This window comes from Chiloscyllium punctatum, chromosome 24 (assembly GCF_047496795.1).
Source record: "Chiloscyllium punctatum isolate Juve2018m chromosome 24, sChiPun1.3, whole genome shotgun sequence".
Taxonomy (NCBI): Eukaryota; Metazoa; Chordata; class Chondrichthyes; order Orectolobiformes; family Hemiscylliidae; genus Chiloscyllium; species Chiloscyllium punctatum.
In genome coordinates this window covers 17,558,048-17,578,964 of record NC_092762.1, presented here as the reverse complement: position 1 = coordinate 17,578,964, position 20,917 = coordinate 17,558,048, and the positions used below count along the sequence as shown (strand labels likewise).

Below are 20,917 nucleotides of genomic sequence, written 5' to 3'. Positions count from 1 at the left end.
TTCAGACAATTTTACTTCTTTTTTATATTTATCTTTTTTATCATTTCACCTGCACTATCATAGAGCCATTAGATATGGACAGCACTGAAAACACAGTCTTCGGTCGCACTCGTCCATTCCGAACAGATATCCTCAACTGATCCAGCCGCGATTGCATGCACTTGACCCATTTCTCTCTCAACCCTTCCTATTCAAGTAGACGTCCAGATTCCTTAACAGTATTGGAATTATATCATCCATCACCAGCTCGTCTGGTAACTTATTCCAGAAACGCACCACCCTCTGCGTACAACCGTTGCCCCTCACTGCCTTTCGAATTCTCACCCTCCCACACCAGATTTATACCCTCTGGTTCTGAACTGCCCCACCTGAGCGAAAGGAACTTGTCTATTTACCCGATTCATTCCCATCATGATTGAAAAACCTCCGTAAGATCAGCTCCCAGCCTCTGACGCGCCAGGCGAAATAGTGAGCGAGTGTTCAGCCTGTAAACGTTTGCACCTTTTCCATTTTCAAATGTAGGGTGTAGGGGCATGCTGTCTGAAGCAATCATTTTAGCAGCTGACCTGTCGCGGACAAACTCTGCAGGAAGGCCTGATAACTTGCTAAATATGCGGTCAAACGAAGATTGCATAAGCAACATGAGTCATTGAGCAAAACGTGCAATTGACTTCTGAGCTGTTGCTGACACCAAAGCAACTGCGTCGTTCGGGAGCAGAAAGAACCCCACTGATAGATTACAATTCCAATGCATTTGGCGTAAGGTTCGTAGCAGTTAATCAGCAGCACATAACCCTGACTCCAAAGGTCTGTGAGTATCCAGAAGAACAGTGAGCGATCGTTGAAGGTACGGTTCTCCAGACGAAATTTGTCAACGTGAGAAGCTGCAGCTGAGCTGGTTGCGTTGCGATTGAAATTGCATGCGTCCGGACATTGTGTTTAATTTTAGATATCAGAGCAAATGGTTAACTCGAGTATGCGCGTTCGGAAAAGTAAATGTTTTTTTTTGTTGAAAAGCTTTGCAACGAAAGGAAATACTTCAGACTATCGTAGAAGCAGAAAATGCAGAGCAGCCATAGATGTGAGCACCGGCAATATAGCCATTTGCGTTCGGTGGCCCGCCGGCGTTGGTCGGTTAGCTCAGCTGGTTAGAGCGTGGTGCTAATAACGCCAAGGTCGTGGGTTCGATCCCCACACTGACCACATGCCGCGCTTGTGTCGTTGCTGTGTTTCCAAACGGCGTACTCCACAAAGCGGGAAGCGCCATCAGCGCAATAAAGCATTTGATAGGGTTAGTACCCGTGATGGCTGCAGCAAAACAGCCAGTCTCAGTTGTTTTCACCAACAAATGCAAAACATGAAATATGTGCAGTATTCGACAGACCTGGCACAGTCTCGGAGGAGAACCGGAGTTCAGGCTTCAATTTAATCAAAGATTCGTTCGTGTTATTTTCCTGGATCTCTGTTAATACTCGTCACACGACTTCCAGACGCAATTCGTTCGCTTGCTCACCTCTCATGCATCGACACTGGGAGTTATCATATCACCAGCAATATCATAGAGCCATTCATAAAAGCAAATTACTGCGGATGCTGGAAGCTGAAACCAAAAGAGAAAATGCTGGATAATCTCAGCAGGTCTGGCACCATCTGCAAGGAGAGAAAAGAGCTGACGTTTCGAGTCTAACTGATTAAAGATAAAGATAAAAACAAAGGGGGAGTATTATGGAGCTATTTATACCACGCTGAGAGAAGGTGAGTCAAGGCTCCAGATGCAAAGGTGATAATGACAGTGCATGGAGAGATTAAAGGGAGATTAAGAGGCGTGAATGACCCAGGCTGAAGCCAGCGCTATGTGACAAAATATGTGAGGGATGGGTCAAGCCGAGACAAAATGGAAAACAGGGGAGAAGGGTAGCAAAGCGGGAAGAGGAGAGGAAAAAGGTATTGAGAGAGTGGGGAGCGAGAGAAAGAGAGACAGTCAAGAAATAAGAGGTACAGAACAGTGAAAAAAAAACACAACTAAAAAAGATAAATAAAATAATTGAAATAAAATTACCTGAAGTTGTTTGAATTCAACAACTTCAGACAATTTTACTTCTTTTTTTTATTTATCTTTTTTATCATTTCACCTGCACTATCATAGAGCCATTAGATATGGACAGCACTGAAAACACAGTCTTCGGTCGCACTCGTCCATTCCGAACAGATATCCTCAACTGATCCAGCCGCGATTGCATGCACTTGACCCATTTCTCTCTCAACCCTTCCTATTCAAGTAGACGTCCAGATTCCTTAACAGTATTGGAATTATACCATCCATCACCAGCTCGTCTGGTAACTTATTCCAGAAACGCACCACCCTCTGCGTACAACCGTTGCCCCTCACTGCCTTTCGAATTCTCACCCTCCCACACCAGATTTATACCCTCTGGTTCTGAACTGCCCCACCTGAGCGAAAGGAACTTGTCTATTTACCCGATTCATTCCCATCATGATTGAAAAACCTCCGTATGATCAGCTCCCAGCCTCTGACGCGCCAGGCGAAATAGTGAGCGAGTGTTCAGCCTGTAAACGTTTGCACCTTTTCCATTTTCAAATGTAGGGTGTAGGGGCATGCTGTCTGAAGCAATCATTTTAGCAGCTGACCTGTCGCGGACAAACTCTGCAGGAAGGCCTGATAACTTGCTAAATATGCGGTCAAACGAAGATTGCATAAGCAACATGAGTCATTGAGCAAAACGTGCAATTGACTTCTGAGCTGTTGCTGACACCAAAGCAACTGCGTCGTTCGGGAGCAGAAAGAACCCCACTGATAGATTACAATTCCAATGCATTTGGCGTAAGGTTCGTAGCAGTTAATCAGCAGCACATAACCCTGACTCCAAAGGTCTGTGAGTATCCAGAAGAACAGTGAACGATCGTTGAAGGTACGGTTCTCCAGACGAAATTTGTCAACGTGAGAAGCTGCAGCTGAGCTGGTGGCGTTGCGATTGAAATTGCATGCGTCCAGACATTGTGTTTAATTTTAGATATCAGAGCAAATGGTTAACTCGAGTATGCGCGTTCGGAAAAGTAAATGTTTTTTTTGTTGAAAAGCTTTGCAACGAAAGGAAATACTTCAGACTATCGTAGAAGCAGAAAATGCAGAGCAGCCATGGATGTGAGCACCGGCAATATAGCCATTTGCGTTCGGTGGCCCGCCGGCGTTGGTCGGTTAGCTCAGCTGGTTAGAGCGTGGTGCTAATAACGCCAAGGTCGTGGGTTCGATCCCCACACTGACCACATGCAGCGCTTGTGTCGTTGCTGTGTTTCCAAACGACGTACTCCACAAAGCAGAAAGCGCCATCAGCGCAATAAAGCATTTGACAGGGTTAGTACCCGTGATGGCTGCAGCAAAACAGCCAGTCTCAGTTGTTTTCACCAACAAATGCAAAACATGAAATATGTGCAGTATTCGACAGACCTGGCACAGTCTCGGAGGAGAACCGGAGTTCAGGCTTCAATTTAATCAAAGATTCGTTCGTGTTATTTTCCTGGATCTCTGTTAATACTCGTCACACGACTTCCAGACGCAATTCGTTCGCTTGCTCACCTCTCATGCATCGACACTGGGAGTTATCATATCACCAGCAATATCATAGAGCCATTCATAAAAGCAAATTACTGCGGATGCTGGAAGCTGAAACCAAAAGAGAAAATGCTGGATAATCTCAGCAGGTCTGGCACCATCTGCAAGGAGAGAAAAGAGCTGACGTTTCGAGTCTAACTGATTAAAGATAAAGATAAAAACAAAGGGGGAGTATTATGGAGCTATTTATACCACGCTGAGAGAAGGTGAGTCAAGGCTCCAGATGCAAAGGTGATAATGACAGTGCATGGAGAGATTAAAGGGAGATTAAGAGGCGTGAATGACGCAGGCTGAAGCCAGCGCTATGTGACAAAATATGTGAGGGATGGGTCAAGCCGAGACAAAATGGAAAACAGGGGAGAAGGGTAGCAAAGCGGGAAGAGGAGAGGAAAAAGGTATTGAGAGAGTGGGGAGCGAGAGAAAGAGAGACAGTCAAGAAATAAGAGGTACAGAACAGTGAAAAAAAAACACAACTAAAAAAGATAAATAAAATAATTGAAATAAAATTACCTGAAGTTGTTTGAATTCAACAACTTCAGACAATTTTACTTCTTTTTTTTATTTATCTTTTTTATCATTTCACCTGCACTATCATAGAGCCATTAGATATGGACAGCACTGAAAACACAGTCTTCGGTCGCACTCGTCCATTCCGAACAGATATCCTCAACTGATCCAGCCGCGATTGCATGCACTTGACCCATTTCTCTCTCAACCCTTCCTATTCAAGTAGACGTCCAGATTCCTTAACAGTATTGGAATTATACCATCCATCACCAGCTCGTCTGGTAACTTATTCCAGAAACGCACCACCCTCTGCGTACAACCGTTGCCCCTCACTGCCTTTCGAATTCTCACCCTCCCACACCAGATTTATACCCTCTGGTTCTGAACTGCCCCACCTGAGCGAAAGGAACTTGTCTATTTACCCGATTCATTCCCATCATGATTGAAAAACCTCCGTAAGATCAGCTCCCAGCCTCTGACGCGCCAGGCGAAATAGTGAGCGAGTGTTCAGCCTGTAAACGTTTGCACCTTTTCCATTTTCAAATGTAGGGTGTAGGGGCATGCTGTCTGAAGCAATCATTTTAGCAGCTGACCTGTCGCGGACAAACTCTGCAGGAAGGCCTGATAACTTGCTAAATATGCGGTCAAACGAAGATTGCATAAGCAACATGAGTCATTGAGCAAAACGTGCAATTGACTTCTGAGCTGTTGCTGACACCAAAGCAACTGCGTCGTTCGGGAGCAGAAAGAACCCCACTGGTAGATTACAATTCCAATGCATTTGGCGTAAGGTTCGTAGCAGTTAATCAGCAGCACATAACCCTGACTCCAAAGGTCTGTGAGTATCCAGAAGAACAGTGAGCGATCGTTGAAGGTACGGTTCTCCAGACGAAATTTGTCAACGTGAGAAGCTGCAGCTGAGCTGGTGGCGTTGCGATTGAAATTGCATGCGTCCAGACATTGTGTTTAATTTTAGATATCAGAGCAAATGGTTAACTCGAGTATGCGCGTTCGGAAAAGTAAATGTTTTTTTTGTTGAAAAGCTTTGCAACGAAAGGAAATACTTCAGACTATCGTAGAAGCAGAAAATGCAGAGCAGCCATGGATGTGAGCACCGGCAATATAGCCATTTGCGTTCGGTGGCCCGCCGGCGTTGGTCGGTTAGCTCAGCTGGTTAGAGCGTGGTGCTAATAACGCCAAGGTCGTGGGTTCGATCCCCACACTGACCACATGCAGCGCTTGTGTCGTTGCTGTGTTTCCAAACGACGTACTCCACAAAGCAGGAAGCGCCATCAGCGCAAGAAAGCATTTGACAGGGTTAGTACCCGTGATGGCTGCAGCAAAACAGCCAGTCTCAGTTGTTTTCACCAACAAATGCAAAACATGAAATATGTGCAGTATTCGACAGACCTGGCACAGTCTCGGAGGAGAACCGGAGTTCAGGCTTCAATTTAATCAAAGATTCGTTCGTGTTATTTTCCTGGATCTCTGTTAATACTCGTCACACGACTTCCAGACGCAATTCGTTCGCTTGCTCACCTCTCATGCATCGACACTGGGAGTTATCATATCACCAGCAATATCATAGAGCCATTCATAAAAGCAAATTACTGCGGATGCTGGAAGCTGAAACCAAAAGAGAAAATGCTGGATAATCTCAGCAGGTCTGGCACCATCTGCAAGGAGAGAAAAGAGCTGACGTTTCGAGTCTAACTGATTAAAGATAAAGATAAAAACAAAGGGGGAGTATTATGGAGCTATTTATACCACGCTGAGAGAAGGTGAGTCAAGGCTCCAGATGCAAAGGTGATAATGACAGTGCATGGAGAGATTAAAGGGAGATTAAGAGGCGTGAATGACCCAGGCTGAAGCCAGCGCTATGTGACAAAATATGTGAGGGATGGGTCAAGCCGAGACAAAATGGAAAACAGGGGAGAAGGGTAGCAAAGCGGGAAGAGGAGAGGAAAAAGGTATTGACAGAGTGGGGAGCGAGAGAAAGAGAGACAGTCAAGAAATAAGAGGTACAGAACAGTGAAAAAAAAACACAACTAAAAAAGATAAATAAAATAATTGAAATAAAATTACCTGAAGTTGTTTGAATTCAACAACTTCAGACAATTTTACTTCTTTTTTATATTTATCTTTTTCATCATTTCACCTGCACTATCATAGAGCCATTAGATATGGACAGCACTGAAAACACAGTCTTCGGTCGCACTCGTCCATTCCGAACAGATATCCTCAACTCATCCAGCCGCGATTGCATGCACTTGACCCATTTCTCTCTCAACCCTTCCTATTCAAGTAGACGTCCAGATTCCTTAACAGTATTGGAATTATACCATCCATCACCAGCTCGTCTGGTAACTTATTCCAGAAACGCACCACCCTCTGCGTACAACCGTTGCCCCTCACTGCCTTTCGAATTCTCACCCTCCCACACCAGATTTATACCCTCTGGTTCTGAACTGCCCCACCTGAGCGAAAGGAACTTGTCTATTTACCCGATTCATTCCCATCATGATTGAAAAACCTCCGTAAGATCAGCTCCCAGCCTCTGACGCGCCAGGCGAAATAGTGAGCGAGTGTTCAGCCTGTAAACGTTTGCACCTTTTCCATTTTCAAATGTAGGGTGTAGGGGCATGCTGTCTGAAGCAATCATTTTAGCAGCTGACCTGTCGCGGACAAACTCTGCAGGAAGGCCTGATAACTTGCTAAATATGCGGTCAAACGAAGATTGCATAAGCAACATGAGTCATTGAGCAAAACGTGCAATTGACTTCTGAGCTGTTGCTGACACCAAAGCAACTGCGTCGTTCGGGAGCAGAAAGAACCCCACTGATAGATTACAATTCCAATGCATTTGGCGTAAGGTTCGTAGCAGTTAATCAGCAGCACATAACCCTGACTCCAAAGGTCTGTGAGTATCCAGAAGAACAGTGAGCGATCGTTGAAGGTACGGTTCTCCAGACGAAATTTGTCAACGTGAGAAGCTGCAGCTGAGCTGGTGGCGTTGCGATTGAAATTGCATGCGTCCGGACATTGTGTTTAATTTTAGATATCAGAGCAAATGGTTAACTCGAGTATGCGCGTTCGGAAAAGTAAATGTTTTTTTTGTTGAAAAGCTTTGCAACGAAAGGAAATACTTCAGACTATCGTAGAAGCAGAAAATGCAGAGCAGCCATGGATGTGAGCACCGGCAATATAGCCATTTGCGTTCGGTGGCCCGCCGGCGTTGGTCGGTTAGCTCAGCTGGTTAGAGCGTGGTGCTAATAACGCCAAGGTCGTGGGTTCGATCCCCACACTGACCACATGCAGCGCTTGTGTCGTTGCTGTGTTTCCAAACGACGTACTCCACAAAGCGGGAAGCGCCATCAGCGCAATAAAGCATTTGACAGGGTTAGTACCCGTGATGGCTGCAGCAAAACAGCCAGTCTCAGTTGTTTTCACCAACAAATGCAAAACATGAAATATGTGCAGTATTCGACAGACCTGGCACAGTCTCGGAGGAGAACCGGAGTTCAGGCTTCAATTTAATCAAAGATTCGTTCGTGTTATTTTCCTGGATCTCTGTTAATACTCGTCACACGACTTCCAGACGCAATTCGTTCGCTTGCTCACCTCTCATGCATCGACACTGGGAGTTATCATATCACCAGCAATATCATAGAGCCATTCATAAAAGCAAATTACTGCGGATGCTGGAAGCTGAAACCAAAAGAGAAAATGCTGGATAATCTCAGCAGGTCTGGCACCATCTGCAAGGAGAGAAAAGAGCTGACGTTTCGAGTCTAACTGATTAAAGATAAAGATAAAAACAAAGGGGGAGTATTATGGAGCTATTTATACCACGCTGAGAGAAGGTGAGTCAAGGCTCCAGATGCAAAGGTGATAATGACAGTGCATGGAGAGATTAAAGGGAGATTAAGAGGCGTGAATGACGCAGGCTGAAGCCAGCGCTATGTGACAAAATATGTGAGGGATGGGTCAAGCCGAGACAAAATGGAAAACAGGGGAGAAGGGTAGCAAAGCGGGAAGAGGAGAGGAAAAAGGTATTGAGAGAGTGGGGAGCGAGAGAAAGAGAGACAGTCAAGAAATAAGAGGTACAGAACAGTGAAAAAAAACACAACTAAAAAAGATAAATAAAATAATTGAAATAAAATTACCTGAAGTTGTTTGAATTCAACAACTTCAGACAATTTTACTTCTTTTTTTTATTTATCTATTTTATCATTTCACCTGCACTATCATAGAGCCATTAGATATGGACAGCACTGAAAACACAGTCTTCGGTCGCACTCGTCCATTCCGAACAGATATCCTCAACTGATCCAGCCGCGATTGCATGCACTTGACCCATTTCTCTCTCAACCCTTCCTATTCAAGTAGACGTCCAGATTCCTTAACAGTATTGGAATTATACCATCCATCACCAGCTCGTCTGGTAACTTATTCCAGAAACGCACCACCCTCTGCGTACAACCGTTGCCCCTCACTGCCTTTCGAATTCTCACCCTCCCACACCAGATTTATACCCTCTGGTTCTGAACTGCCCCACCTGAGCGAAAGGAACTTGTCTATTTACCCGATTCATTCCCATCATGATTGAAAAACCTCCGTAAGATCAGCTCCCAGCCTCTGACGCGCCAGGCGAAATAGTGAGCGAGTGTTCAGCCTGTAAACGTTTGCACCTTTTCCATTTTCAAATGTAGGGTGTAGGGGCATGCTGTCTGAAGCAATCATTTTAGCAGCTGACCTGTCGCGGACAAACTCTGCAGGAAGGCCTGATAACTTGCTAAATATGCGGTCAAACGAAGATTGCATAAGCAACATGAGTCATTGAGCAAAACGTGCAATTGACTTCTGAGCTGTTGCTGACACCAAAGCAACTGCGTCGTTCGGGAGCAGAAAGAACCCCACTGATAGATTACAATTCCAATGCATTTGGCGTAAGGTTCGTAGCAGTTAATCAGCAGCACATAACCCTGACTCCAAAGGTCTGTGAGTATCCAGAAGAACAGTGAGCGATCGTTGAAGGTACGGTTCTCCAGACGAAATTTGTCAACGTGAGAAGCTGCAGCTGAGCTGGTGGCGTTGCGATTGAATTTGCATGCGTCCAGACATTGTGTTTAATTTTAGATATCAGAGCAAATGGTTAACTCGAGTATGCGCGTTCGGAAATGTAAATGTTTTTTTTGTTGAAAAGCTTTGCAACGAAAGGAAATACTTCAGACTATCGTTGAAGCAGAAAATGCAGAGCAGCCATGGATGTGAGCACCGGCAATATAGCCATTTGCGTTCGGTGGCCCGCCGGCGTTGGTCGGTTAGCTCAGCTGGTTAGAGCGTGGTGCTAATAACGCCAAGGTCGTGGGTTCGATCCCCACACTGACCACATGCAGCGCTTGTGTCGTTGCTGTGTTTCCAAACGACGTACTCCACAAAGCAGGAAGCGCCATCAGCGCAATAAAGCATTTGACAGGGTTAGTACCCGTGATGGCTGCAGCAAAACAGCCAGTCTCAGTTGTTTTCACCAACAAATGCAAAACATGAAATATGTGCAGTATTCGACAGACCTGGCACAGTCTCGGAGGAGAACCGGAGTTCAGGCTTCAATTTAATCAAAGATTCGTTCGTGTTATTTTCCTGGATCTCTGTTAATACTCGTCACACGACTTCCAGACGCAATTCGTTCGCTTGCTCACCTCTCATGCATCGACACTGGGAGTTATCATATCACCAGCAATATCATAGAGCCATTCATAAAAGCAAATTACTGCGGATGCTGGAAGCTGAAACCAAAAGAGAAAATGCTGGATAATCTCAGCAGGTCTGGCACCATCTGCAAGGAGAGAAAAGAGCTGACGTTTCGAGTCTAACTGATTAAAGATAAAGATAAAAACAAAGGGGGAGTATTATGGAGCTATTTATACCACGCTGAGAGAAGGTGAGTCAAGGCTCCAGATGCAAAGGTGATAATGACAGTGCATGGAGAGATTAAAGGGAGATTAAGAGGCGTGAATGACGCAGGCTGAAGCCAGCGCTATGTGACAAAATATGTGAGGGATGGGTCAAGCCGAGACAAAATGGAAAACAGGGGAGAAGGGTAGCAAAGCGGGAAGAGGAGAGGAAAAAGGTATTGAGAGAGTGGGGAGCGAGAGAAAGAGAGACAGTCAAGAAATAAGAGGTACAGAACAGTGAAAAAAAAACACAACTAAAAAAGATAAATAAAATAATTGAAATAAAATTACCTGAAGTTGTTTGAATTCAACAACTTCAGACAATTTTACTTCTTTTTTATATTTATCTTTTTTATCATTTCACCTGCACTATCATAGAGCCATTAGATATGGACAGCACTGAAAACACAGTCTTCGGTCGCACTCGTCCATTCCGAACAGATATCCTCAACTGATCCAGCCGCGATTGCATGCACTTGACCCATTTCTCTCTCAACCCTTCCTATTCAAGTAGACGTCCAGATTCCTTAACAGTATTGGAATTATACCATCCATCACCAGCTCGTCTGGTAACTTATTCCAGAAACGCACCACCCTCTGCGTACAACCGTTGCCCCTCACTGCCTTTCGAATTCTCACCCTCCCACACCAGATTTATACCCTCTGGTTCTGAACTGCCCCACCTGAGCGAAAGGAACTTGTCTATTTACCCGATTCATTCCCATCATGATTGAAAAACCTCCGTAAGATCAGCTCCCAGCCTCTGACGCGCCAGGCGAAATAGTGAGCGAGTGTTCAGCCTGTAAACGTTTGCACCTTTTCCATTTTCAAATGTAGGGTGTAGGGGCATGCTGTCTGAAGCAATCATTTTAGCAGCTGACCTGTCGCGGACAAACTCTGCAGGAAGGCCTGATAACTTGCTAAATATGCGGTCAAACGAAGATTGCATAAGCAACATGAGTCATTGAGCAAAACGTGCAATTGACTTCTGAGCTGTTGCTGACACCAAAGCAACTGCGTCGTTCGGGAGCAGAAAGAACCCCACTGATAGATTACAATTCCAATGCATTTGGCGTAAGGTTCGTAGCAGTTAATCAGCAGCACATAACCCTGACTCCAAAGGTCTGTGAGTATCCAGAAGAACAGTGAGCGATCGTTGAAGGTACGGTTCTCCAGACGAAATTTGTCAACGTGAGAAGCTGCAGCTGAGCTGGTGGCGTTGCGATTGAATTTGCATGCGTCCAGACATTGTGTTTAATTTTAGATATCAGAGCAAATGGTTAACTCGAGTATGTGCGTTCGGAAATGTAAATGTTTTTTTTGTTGAAAAGCTTTGCAACGAAAGGAAATACTTCAGACTATCGTAGAAGCAGAAAATGCAGAGCAGCCATGGATGTGAGCACCGGCAATATAGCCATTTGCGTTCGGTGGCCCGCCGGCGTTGGTCGGTTAGCTCAGCTGGTTAGAGCGTGGTGCTAATAACGCCAAGGTCGTGGGTTCGATCCCCACACTGACCACATGCAGCGCTTGTGTCGTTGCTGTGTTTCCAAACGACGTACTCCACAAAGCAGGAAGCGCCATCAGCGCAATAAAGCATTGGACAGGGTTAGTACCCGTGATGGCTGCAGCAAAACAGCCAGTCTCAGTTGTTTTCACCAACAAATGCAAAACATGAAATATGTGCAGTATTCGACAGACCTGGCACAGTCTCGGAGGAGAACCGGAGTTCAGGCTTCAATTTAATCAAAGATTCGTTCGTGTTATTTTCCTGGATCTCTGTTAATACTCGTCACACGACTTCCAGACGCAATTCGTTCGCTTGCTCACCTCTCATGCATCGACACTGGGAGTTATCATATCACCAGCAATATCATAGAGCCATTCATAAAAGCAAATTACTGCGGATGCTGGAAGCTGAAACCAAAAGAGAAAATGCTGGATAATCTCAGCAGGTCTGGCACCATCTGCAAGGAGAGAAAAGAGCTGACGTTTCGAGTCTAACTGATTAAAGATAAAGATAAAAACAAAGGGGGAGTATTATGGAGCTATTTATACCACGCTGAGAGAAGGTGAGTCAAGGCTCCAGATGCAAAGGTGATAATGACAGTGCATGGAGAGATTAAAGGGAGATTAAGAGGCGTGAATGACGCAGGCTGAAGCCAGCGCTATGTGACAAAATATGTGAGGGATGGGTCAAGCCGAGACAAAATGGAAAACAGGGGAGAAGGGTAGCAAAGCGGGAAGAGGAGAGGAAAAAGGTATTGACAGAGTGGGGAGCGAGAGAAAGAGAGACAGTCAAGAAATAAGAGGTACAGAACAGTGAACAAAAAACACAACTAAAAAAGATAAATAAAATAATTGAAATAAAATTACCTGAAGTTGTTTGAATTCAACAACTTCAGACAATTTTACTTCTTTTTTATATTTATCTTTTTCATCATTTCACCTGCACTATCATAGAGCCATTAGATATGGACAGCACTGAAAACACAGTCTTCGGTCGCACTCGTCCATTCCGAACAGATATCCTCAACTGATCCAGCCGCGATTGCATGCACTTGACCCATTTCTCTCTCAACCCTTCCTATTCAAGTAGACGTCCAGATTCCTTAACAGTATTGGAATTATACCATCCATCACCAGCTCGTCTGGTAACTTATTCCAGAAACGCACCACCCTCTGCGTACAACCGTTGCCCCTCACTGCCTTTCGAATTCTCACCCTCCCACACCAGATTTATACCCTCTGGTTCTGAACTGCCCCACCTGAGCGAAAGGAACTTGTCTATTTACCCGATTCATTCCCATCATGATTGAAAAACCTCCGTAAGATCAGCTCCCAGCCTCTGACGCGCCAGGCGAAATAGTGAGCGAGTGTTCAGCCTGTAAACGTTTGCACCTTTTCCATTTTCAAATGTAGGGTGTAGGGGCATGCTGTCTGAAGCAATCATTTTAGCAGCTGACCTGTCGCGGACAAACTCTGCAGGAAGGCCTGATAACTTGCTAAATATGTGGTCAAACGAAGATTGCATAAGCAACATGAGTCATTGAGCAAAACGTGCAATTGACTTCTGAGCTGTTGCTGACACCAAAGCAACTGCGTCGTTCGGGAGCAGAAAGAACCCCACTGATAGATTACAATTCCAATGCATTTGGCGTAAGGTTGGTAGCAGTTAATCAGCAGCACATAACCCTGACTCCAAAGGTCTGTGAGTATCCAGAAGAACAGTGAGCGATCGTTGAAGGTACGGTTCTCCAGACGAAATTTGTCAACGTGAGAAGCTGCAGCTGAGCTGGTGGCGTTGCGATTGAAATTGCATGCGTCCGGACATTGTGTTTAATTTTAGATATCAGAGCAAATGGTTAACTCGAGTATGCGCGTTCGGAAAAGTAAATGTTTTTTTTGTTGAAAAGCTTTGCAACGAAAGGAAATACTTCAGACTATCGTAGAAGCAGAAAATGCAGAGCAGCCATGGATGTGAGCACCGGCAATATAGCCATTTGCGTTCGGTGGCCCGCCGGCGTTGGTCGGTTAGCTCAGCTGGTTAGAGCGTGGTGCTAATAACGCCAAGGTCGTGGGTTCGATCCCCACACTGACCACATGCAGCGCTTGTGTCGTTGCTGTGTTTCCAAACGACGTACTCCACAAAGCAGGAAGCGCCATCAGCGCAATAAAGCATTTGACAGGGTTAGTACCCGTGATGGCTGCAGCAAAACAACCAGTCTCAGTTGTTTTCACCAACAAATGCAAAACATGAAATATGTGCAGTATTCGACAGACCTGGCACAGTCTCGGAGGAGAACCGGAGTTCAGGCTTCAATTTAATCAAAGATTCGTTCGTGTTATTTTCCTGGATCTCTGTTAATACTCGTCACACGACTTCCAGACGCAATTCGTTCGCTTGCTCACCTCTCATGCATCGACACTGGGAGTTATCATATCACCAGCAATATCATAGAGCCATTCATAAAAGCAAATTACTGCGGATGCTGGAAGCTGAAACCAAAAGAGAAAATGCTGGATAATCTCAGCAGGTCTGGCACCATCTGCAAGGAGAGAAAAGAGCTGACGTTTCGAGTCTAACTGATTAAAGATAAAGATTAAAACAAAGGGGGAGTATTATGGAGCTATTTATACCACGCTGAGAGAAGGTGAGTCAAGGCTCCAGATGCAAAGGTGATAATGACAGTGCATGGAGAGATTAAAGGGAGATTAAGAGGCGTGAATGACGCAGGCTGAAGCCAGCGCTATGTGACAAAATATGTGAGGGATGGGTCAAGCCGAGACAAAATGGAAAACAGGGGAGAAGGGTAGCAAAGCGGGAAGAGGAGAGGAAAAAGGTATTGACAGAGTGGGGAGCGAGAGAAAGAGAGACAGTCAAGAAATAAGAGGTACAGAACAGTGAAAAAAAAACACAACTAAAAAAGATAAATAAAATAATTGAAATAAAATTACCTGAAGTTGTTTGAATTCAACAACTTCAGACAATTTTACTTCTTTTTTATATTTATCTTTTTTATCATTTCACCTGCACTATCATAGAGCCATTAGATATGGACAGCACTGAAAACACAGTCTTCGGTCGCACTCGTCCATTCCGAACAGATATCCTCAACTGATCCAGCCGCGATTGCATGCACTTGACCCATTTCTCTCTCAACCCTTCCTATTCAAGTAGACGTCCAGATTCCTTAACAGTATTGGAATTATACCATCCATCACCAGCTCGTCTGGTAACTTATTCCAGAAACGCACCACCCTCTGCGTACAACCGTTGCCCCTCACTGCCTTTCGAATTCTCACCCTCCCACACCAGATTTATACCCTCTGGTTCTGAACTGCCCCACCTGAGCGAAAGGAACTTGTCTATTTACCCGATTCATTCCCATCATGATTGAAAAACCTCCGTAAGATCAGCTCCCAGCCTCTGACGCGCCAGGCGAAATAGTGAGCGAGTGTTCAGCCTGTAAACGTTTGCACCTTTTCCATTTTCAAATGTAGGGTGTAGGGGCATGCTGTCTGAAGCAATCATTTTAGCAGCTGACCTGTCGCGGACAAACTCTGCAGGAAGGCCTGATAACTTGCTAAATATGCGGTCAAACGAAGATTGCATAAGCAACATGAGTCATTGAGCAAAACGTGCAATTGACTTCTGAGCTGTTGCTGACACCAAAGCAACTGCGTCGTTCGGGAGCAGAAAGAACCCCACTGATAGATTACAATTCCAATGCATTTGGCGTAAGGTTCGTAGCAGTTAATCAGCAGCACATAACCCTGACTCCAAAGGTCTGTGAGTATCCAGAAGAACAGTGAGCGATCGTTGAAGGTACGGTTCTCCAGACGAAATTTGTCAACGTGAGAAGCTGCAGCTGAGCTGGTGGCGTTGCGATTGAAATTGCATGCGTCCGGACATTGTGTTTAATTTTAGATATCAGAGCAAATGGTTAACTCGAGTATGCGCGTTCGGAAAAGTAAATGTTTTTTTTGTTGAAAAGCTTTGCAACGAAAGGAAATACTTCAGACTATCGTAGAAGCAGAAAATGCAGAGCAGCCATGGATGTGAGCACCGGCAATATAGCCATTTGCGTTCGGTGGCCCGCCGGCGTTGGTCGGTTAGCTCAGCTGGTTAGAGCGTGGTGCTAATAACGCCAAGGTCGTGGGTTCGATCCCCACACTGACCACATGCAGCGCTTGTGTCGTTGCTGTGTTTCCAAACGACGTACTCCACAAAGCAGGAAGCGCCATCAGCGCAATAAAGCATTTGACAGGGTTAGTACCCGTGATGGCTGCAGCAAAACAACCAGTCTCAGTTGTTTTCACCAACAAATGCAAAACATGAAATATGTGCAGTATTCGACAGACCTGGCACAGTCTCGGAGGAGAACCGGAGTTCAGGCTTCAATTTAATCAAAGATTCGTTCGTGTTATTTTCCTGGATCTCTGTTAATACTCGTCACACGACTTCCAGACGCAATTCGTTCGCTTGCTCACCTCTCATGCATCGACACTGGGAGTTATCATATCACCAGCAATATCATAGAGCCATTCATAAAAGCAAATTACTGCGGATGCTGGAAGCTGAAACCAAAAGAGAAAATGCTGGATAATCTCAGCAGGTCTGGCACCATCTGCAAGGAGAGAAAAGAGCTGACGTTTCGAGTCTAACTGATTAAAGATAAAGATAAAAACAAAGGGGGAGTATTATGGAGCTATTTATACCACGCTGAGAGAAGGTGAGTCAAGGCTCCAGATGCAAAGGTGATAATGACAGTGCATGGAGAGATTAAAGGGAGATTAAGAGGCGTGAATGACGCAGGCTGAAGCCAGCGCTATGTGACAAAATATGTGAGGGATGGGTCAAGCCGAGACAAAATGGAAAACAGGGGAGAAGGGTAGCAAAGCGGGAAGAGGAGAGGAAAAAGGTATTGAGAGAGTGGGGAGCGAGAGAAAGAGAGACAGTCAAGAAATAAGAGGTACAGAACAGTGAAAAAAAAACACAACTAAAAAAGATAAATAAAATAATTGAAATAAAATTACCTGAAGTTGTTTGAATTCAACAACTTCAGACAATTTTACTTCTTTTTTATATTTATCTTTTTTATCATTTCACCTGCACTATCATAGAGCCATTAGATATGGACAGCACTGAAAACACAGTCTTCGGTCGCACTCGTCCATTCCGAACAGATATCCTCAACTGATCCAGCCGCGATTGCATGCACTTGACCCATTTCTCTCTCAACCCTTCCTATTCAAGTAGACGTCCAGATTCCTTAACAGTATTGGAATTATACCATCCATCACCAGCTCGTCTGGTAACTTATTCCAGAAACGCACCACCCTCTGCGTACAACCGTTGCCCCTCACTGCCTTTCGAATTCTCACCCTCCCACACCAGATTTATACCCTCTGGTTCTGAACTGCCCCACCTGAGCGAAAGGAACTTGTCTATTTACCCGATTCATTCCCATCATGATTGAAAAACCTCCGTAAGATCAGCTCCCAGCCTCTGACGCGCCAGGCGAAATAGTGAGCGAGTGTTCAGCCTGTAAACGTTTGCACCTTTTCCATTTTCAAATGTAGGGTGTAGGGGCATGCTGTCTGAAGCAATCATTTTAGCAGCTGACCTGTCGCGGACAAACTCTGCAGGAAGGCCTGATAACTTGCTAAATATGCGGTCAAACGAAGATTGCATAAGCAACATGAGTCATTGAGCAAAACGTGCAATTGACTTCTGAGCTGTTGCTGACACCAAAGCAACTGCGTCGTTCGGGAGCAGAAAGAACCCCACTGATAGATTACAATTCCAATGCATTTGGCGTAAGGTTCGTAGCAGTTAATCAGCAGCACATAACCCTGACTCCAAAGGTCTGTGAGTATCCAGAAGAACAGTGAGCGATCGTTGAAGGTACGGTTCTCCAGACGAAATTTGTCAACGTGAGAAGCTGCAGCTGAGCTGGTGGCGTTGCGATTGAATTTGCATGCGTCCAGACATTGTGTTTAATTTTAGATATCAGAGCAAATGGTTAACTCGAGTATGCGCGTTCGGAAATGTAAATGTTTTTTTTGTTGAAAAGCTTTGCAACGAAAGGAAATACTTCAGACTATCGTAGAAGCAGACAATGCAGAGCAGCCATGGATGTGAGCACCGGCAATATAGCCATTTGCGTTCGGTGGCCCGCCGGCGTTGGTCGGTTAGCTCAGCTGGTTAGAGCGTGGTGCTAATAACGCCAAGGTCGTGGGTTCGATCCCCACACTGACCACATGCAGCGCTTGTGTCGTTGCTGTGTTTCCAAACGACGTACTCCACAAAGCAGGAAGCGCCATCAGCGCAATAAAGCATTTGACAGGGTTAGTACCCGTGATGGCTGCAGCAAAACAGCCAGTCTCAGTTGTTTTCACCAACAAATGCAAAACATGAAATATGTGCAGTATTCGACAGACCTGGCACAGTCTCGGAGGAGAACCGGAGTTCAGGCTTCAATTTAATCAAAGATTCGTTCGTGTTATTTTCCTGGATCTCTGTTAATACTCGTCACACGACTTCCAGACGCAATTCGTTCGCTTGCTCACCTCTCATGCATCGACACTGGGAGTTATCATATCACCAGCAATATCATAGAGCCATTCATAAAAGCAAATTACTGCGGATGCTGGAAGCTGAAACCAAAAGAGAAAATGCTGGATAATCTCAGCAGGTCTGGCACCATCTGCAAGGAGAGAAAAGAGCTGACGTTTCGAGTCTAACTGATTAAAGATAAAGATAAAAACAAAGGGGGAGTATTATGGAGCTATTTATACCACGCTGAGAGAAGGTGAGTCAAGGCTCCAGATGCAAAGGTGATAATGACAGTGCATGGAGAGATTAAAGGGAGATTAAGAGGCGTGAATGACGCAGGCTGAAGCCAGCGCTATGTGACAAAATATGTGAGGGATGGGTCAAGCCGAGACAAAATGGAAAACAGGGGAGAAGGGTAGCAAAGCGGGAAGAGGAGAGGAAAAAGGTATTGAGAGAGTGGGGAGCGAGAGAAAGAGAGACAGTCAAGAAATAAGAGGTACAGAACAGTGAAAAAAAAACACAACTAAAAAAGATAAATAAAATAATTGAAATAAAATTACCTGAAGTTGTTTGAATTCAACAACTTCAGACAATTTTACTTCTTTTTTATATTTATCTTTTTTATCATTTCACCTGCACTATCATAGAGCCATTAGATATGGACAGCACTGAAAACACAGTCTTCGGTCGCACTCGTCCATTCCGAACAGATATCCTCAACTGATCCAGCCGCGATTGCATGCACTTGACCCATTTCTCTCTCAACCCTTCCTATTCAAGTAGACGTCCAGATTCCTTAACAGTATTGGAATTATACCATCCATCACCAGCTCGTCTGGTAACTTATTCCAGAAACGCACCACCCTCTGCGTACAACCGTTGCCCCTCACTGCCTTTCGAATTCTCACCCTCCCTCACCAGATTTATACCCTCTGGTTCTGAACTGCCCCACCTGAGCGAAAGGAACTTGTCTATTTACCCGATTCATTCCCATCATGATTGAAAAACCTCCGTAAGATCAGCTCCCAGCCTCTGACGCGCCAGGCGAAATAGTGAGCGAGTGTTCAGCCTGTAAACGTTTGCACCTTTTCCATTTTCAAATGTAGGGTGTAGGGGCATGCTGTCTGAAGCAATCATTTTAGCAGCTGACCTGTCGCGGACAAACTCTGCAGGAAGGCCTGATAACTTGCTAAATATGCGGTCAAACGAAGATTGCATAAGCAACATGAGTCATTGAGCAAAACGTGCAATTGACTTCTGAGCTGTTGCTGACACCAAAGCAACTGCGTCGTTCGGGAGCAGAAAGAACCCCACTGATAGATTACAATTCCAATGCATTTGGCGTAAGGTTCGTAGCAGTTAATCAGCAGCACATAACCCTGACTCCAAAGGTCTGTGAGTATCCAGAAGAACAGTGAGCGATCGTTGAAGGTACGGTTCTCCAGACGAAATTTGTCAACGTGAGAAGCTGCAGCTGAGCTGGTGGCGTTGCGATTGAAATTGCATGCGTCCGGACATTGTGTTTAATTTTAGATATCAGAGCAAATGGTTAACTCGAGTATGCGCGTTCGGAAAAGTAAATGTTTTTTTTGTTGAAAAGCTTTGCAACGAAAGGAAATACTTCAGACTATCGTAGAAGCAGAAAATGCAGAGCAGCCATGGATGTGAGCACCGGCAATATAGCCATTTGCGTTCGGTGGCCCGCCGGCGTTGGTCGGTTAGCTCAGCTGGTTAGAGCGTGGTGCTAATAACGCCAAGGTCGTGGGTTCGATCCCCACACTGACCACATGCAGCGCTTGTGTCGTTGCTGTGTTTCCAAACGACGTACTCCACAAAGCAGGAAGCGCCATCAGCGCAATAAAGCATTTGACAGGGTTAGTACCCGTGATGGCTGCAGCAAAACAACCAGTCTCAGTTGTTTTCACCAACAAATGCAAAACATGAAATATGTGCAGTATTCGACAGACCTGGCACAGTCTCGGAGGAGAACCGGAGTTCAGGCTTCAATTTAATCAAAGATTCGTTCGTGTTATTTTCCTGGATCTCTGTTAATACTCGTCACACGACTTCCAGACGCAATTCGTTCGCTTGCTCACCTCTCATGCATCGACACTGGGAGTTATCATATCACCAGCAATATCATAGAGCCATTCATAAAAGCAAATTACTGCGGATGCTGGAAGCTGAAACCAAAAGAGAAAATGCTGGATAATCTCAGCAGGTCTGGCACCATCTGCAAGGAGAGAAAAGAGCTGACGTTTCGAGTCTAACTGATTAAAGATAAAGATAAAAACAAAGGGGGAGTATTATGGAGCTATTTATACCACGCTGAGAGAAGGTGAGTCAAGGCTCCAGATGCAAAGGTGATAATGACAGTGCATGGAGAGATTAAAGGGAGATTAAGAGGCGTGAATGACGCAGGCTGAAGCCAGCGCTATGTGACAAAATATGTGAGGGATGGGTCAAGCCGAGACAAAATGGAAAACAGGGGAGAAGGGTAGCAAAGCGGGAAGAGGAGAGGAAAAAGGTATTGACAGAGTGGGGAGCGAGAGAAAGAGAGACAGTCAAGAAATAAGAGGTACAGAACAGTGAAAAAAAAAACACAACTAAAAAAGATAAATAAAATAATTGAAATAAAATTACCTGAAGTTGTTTGAATTCAACAACTTCAGACAATTTTACTTCTTTTTTATATTTATCTTTTTCATCATTTCACCTGCACTATCATAGAGCCATTAGATATGGACAGCACTGAAAACACAG

At 44.9% G+C, this 20,917-nt stretch overlaps 10 non-coding genes across 10 annotated transcripts; all 10 read left to right on the top strand.

Annotated features, from left to right (window-relative positions):
* Positions 1 to 1,129: 1,129 nt before the first annotated feature.
* Positions 1,130 to 1,203, top strand: trnai-aau (transfer RNA isoleucine (anticodon AAU)). Its single transcript has one exon. It is a non-coding gene; the product is annotated as a tRNA-Ile (tRNA).
* A 2,008-nt stretch (positions 1,204 to 3,211) lies between these two features.
* On the top strand, positions 3,212 to 3,285 carry trnai-aau (transfer RNA isoleucine (anticodon AAU)). The gene has a single exon. It is a non-coding gene; the product is annotated as a tRNA-Ile (tRNA).
* A 2,008-nt stretch (positions 3,286 to 5,293) lies between these two features.
* trnai-aau (transfer RNA isoleucine (anticodon AAU)) lies at positions 5,294 to 5,367 on the top strand. The gene has a single exon. It is a non-coding gene; the product is annotated as a tRNA-Ile (tRNA).
* Positions 5,368 to 7,375: 2,008 nt separating this feature from the next.
* Positions 7,376 to 7,449, top strand: trnai-aau (transfer RNA isoleucine (anticodon AAU)). Its single transcript has one exon. It is a non-coding gene; the product is annotated as a tRNA-Ile (tRNA).
* Positions 7,450 to 9,456: 2,007 nt separating this feature from the next.
* trnai-aau (transfer RNA isoleucine (anticodon AAU)) lies at positions 9,457 to 9,530 on the top strand. The gene has a single exon. It is a non-coding gene; the product is annotated as a tRNA-Ile (tRNA).
* A 2,008-nt stretch (positions 9,531 to 11,538) lies between these two features.
* On the top strand, positions 11,539 to 11,612 carry trnai-aau (transfer RNA isoleucine (anticodon AAU)). Its single transcript has one exon. It is a non-coding gene; the product is annotated as a tRNA-Ile (tRNA).
* Positions 11,613 to 13,620: 2,008 nt separating this feature from the next.
* Positions 13,621 to 13,694, top strand: trnai-aau (transfer RNA isoleucine (anticodon AAU)). Its single transcript has one exon. It is a non-coding gene; the product is annotated as a tRNA-Ile (tRNA).
* A 2,008-nt stretch (positions 13,695 to 15,702) lies between these two features.
* trnai-aau (transfer RNA isoleucine (anticodon AAU)) lies at positions 15,703 to 15,776 on the top strand. Its single transcript has one exon. It is a non-coding gene; the product is annotated as a tRNA-Ile (tRNA).
* Positions 15,777 to 17,784: 2,008 nt separating this feature from the next.
* On the top strand, positions 17,785 to 17,858 carry trnai-aau (transfer RNA isoleucine (anticodon AAU)). The gene has a single exon. It is a non-coding gene; the product is annotated as a tRNA-Ile (tRNA).
* Positions 17,859 to 19,866: 2,008 nt separating this feature from the next.
* On the top strand, positions 19,867 to 19,940 carry trnai-aau (transfer RNA isoleucine (anticodon AAU)). Its single transcript has one exon. It is a non-coding gene; the product is annotated as a tRNA-Ile (tRNA).
* Positions 19,941 to 20,917: the final 977 nt, after the last annotated feature.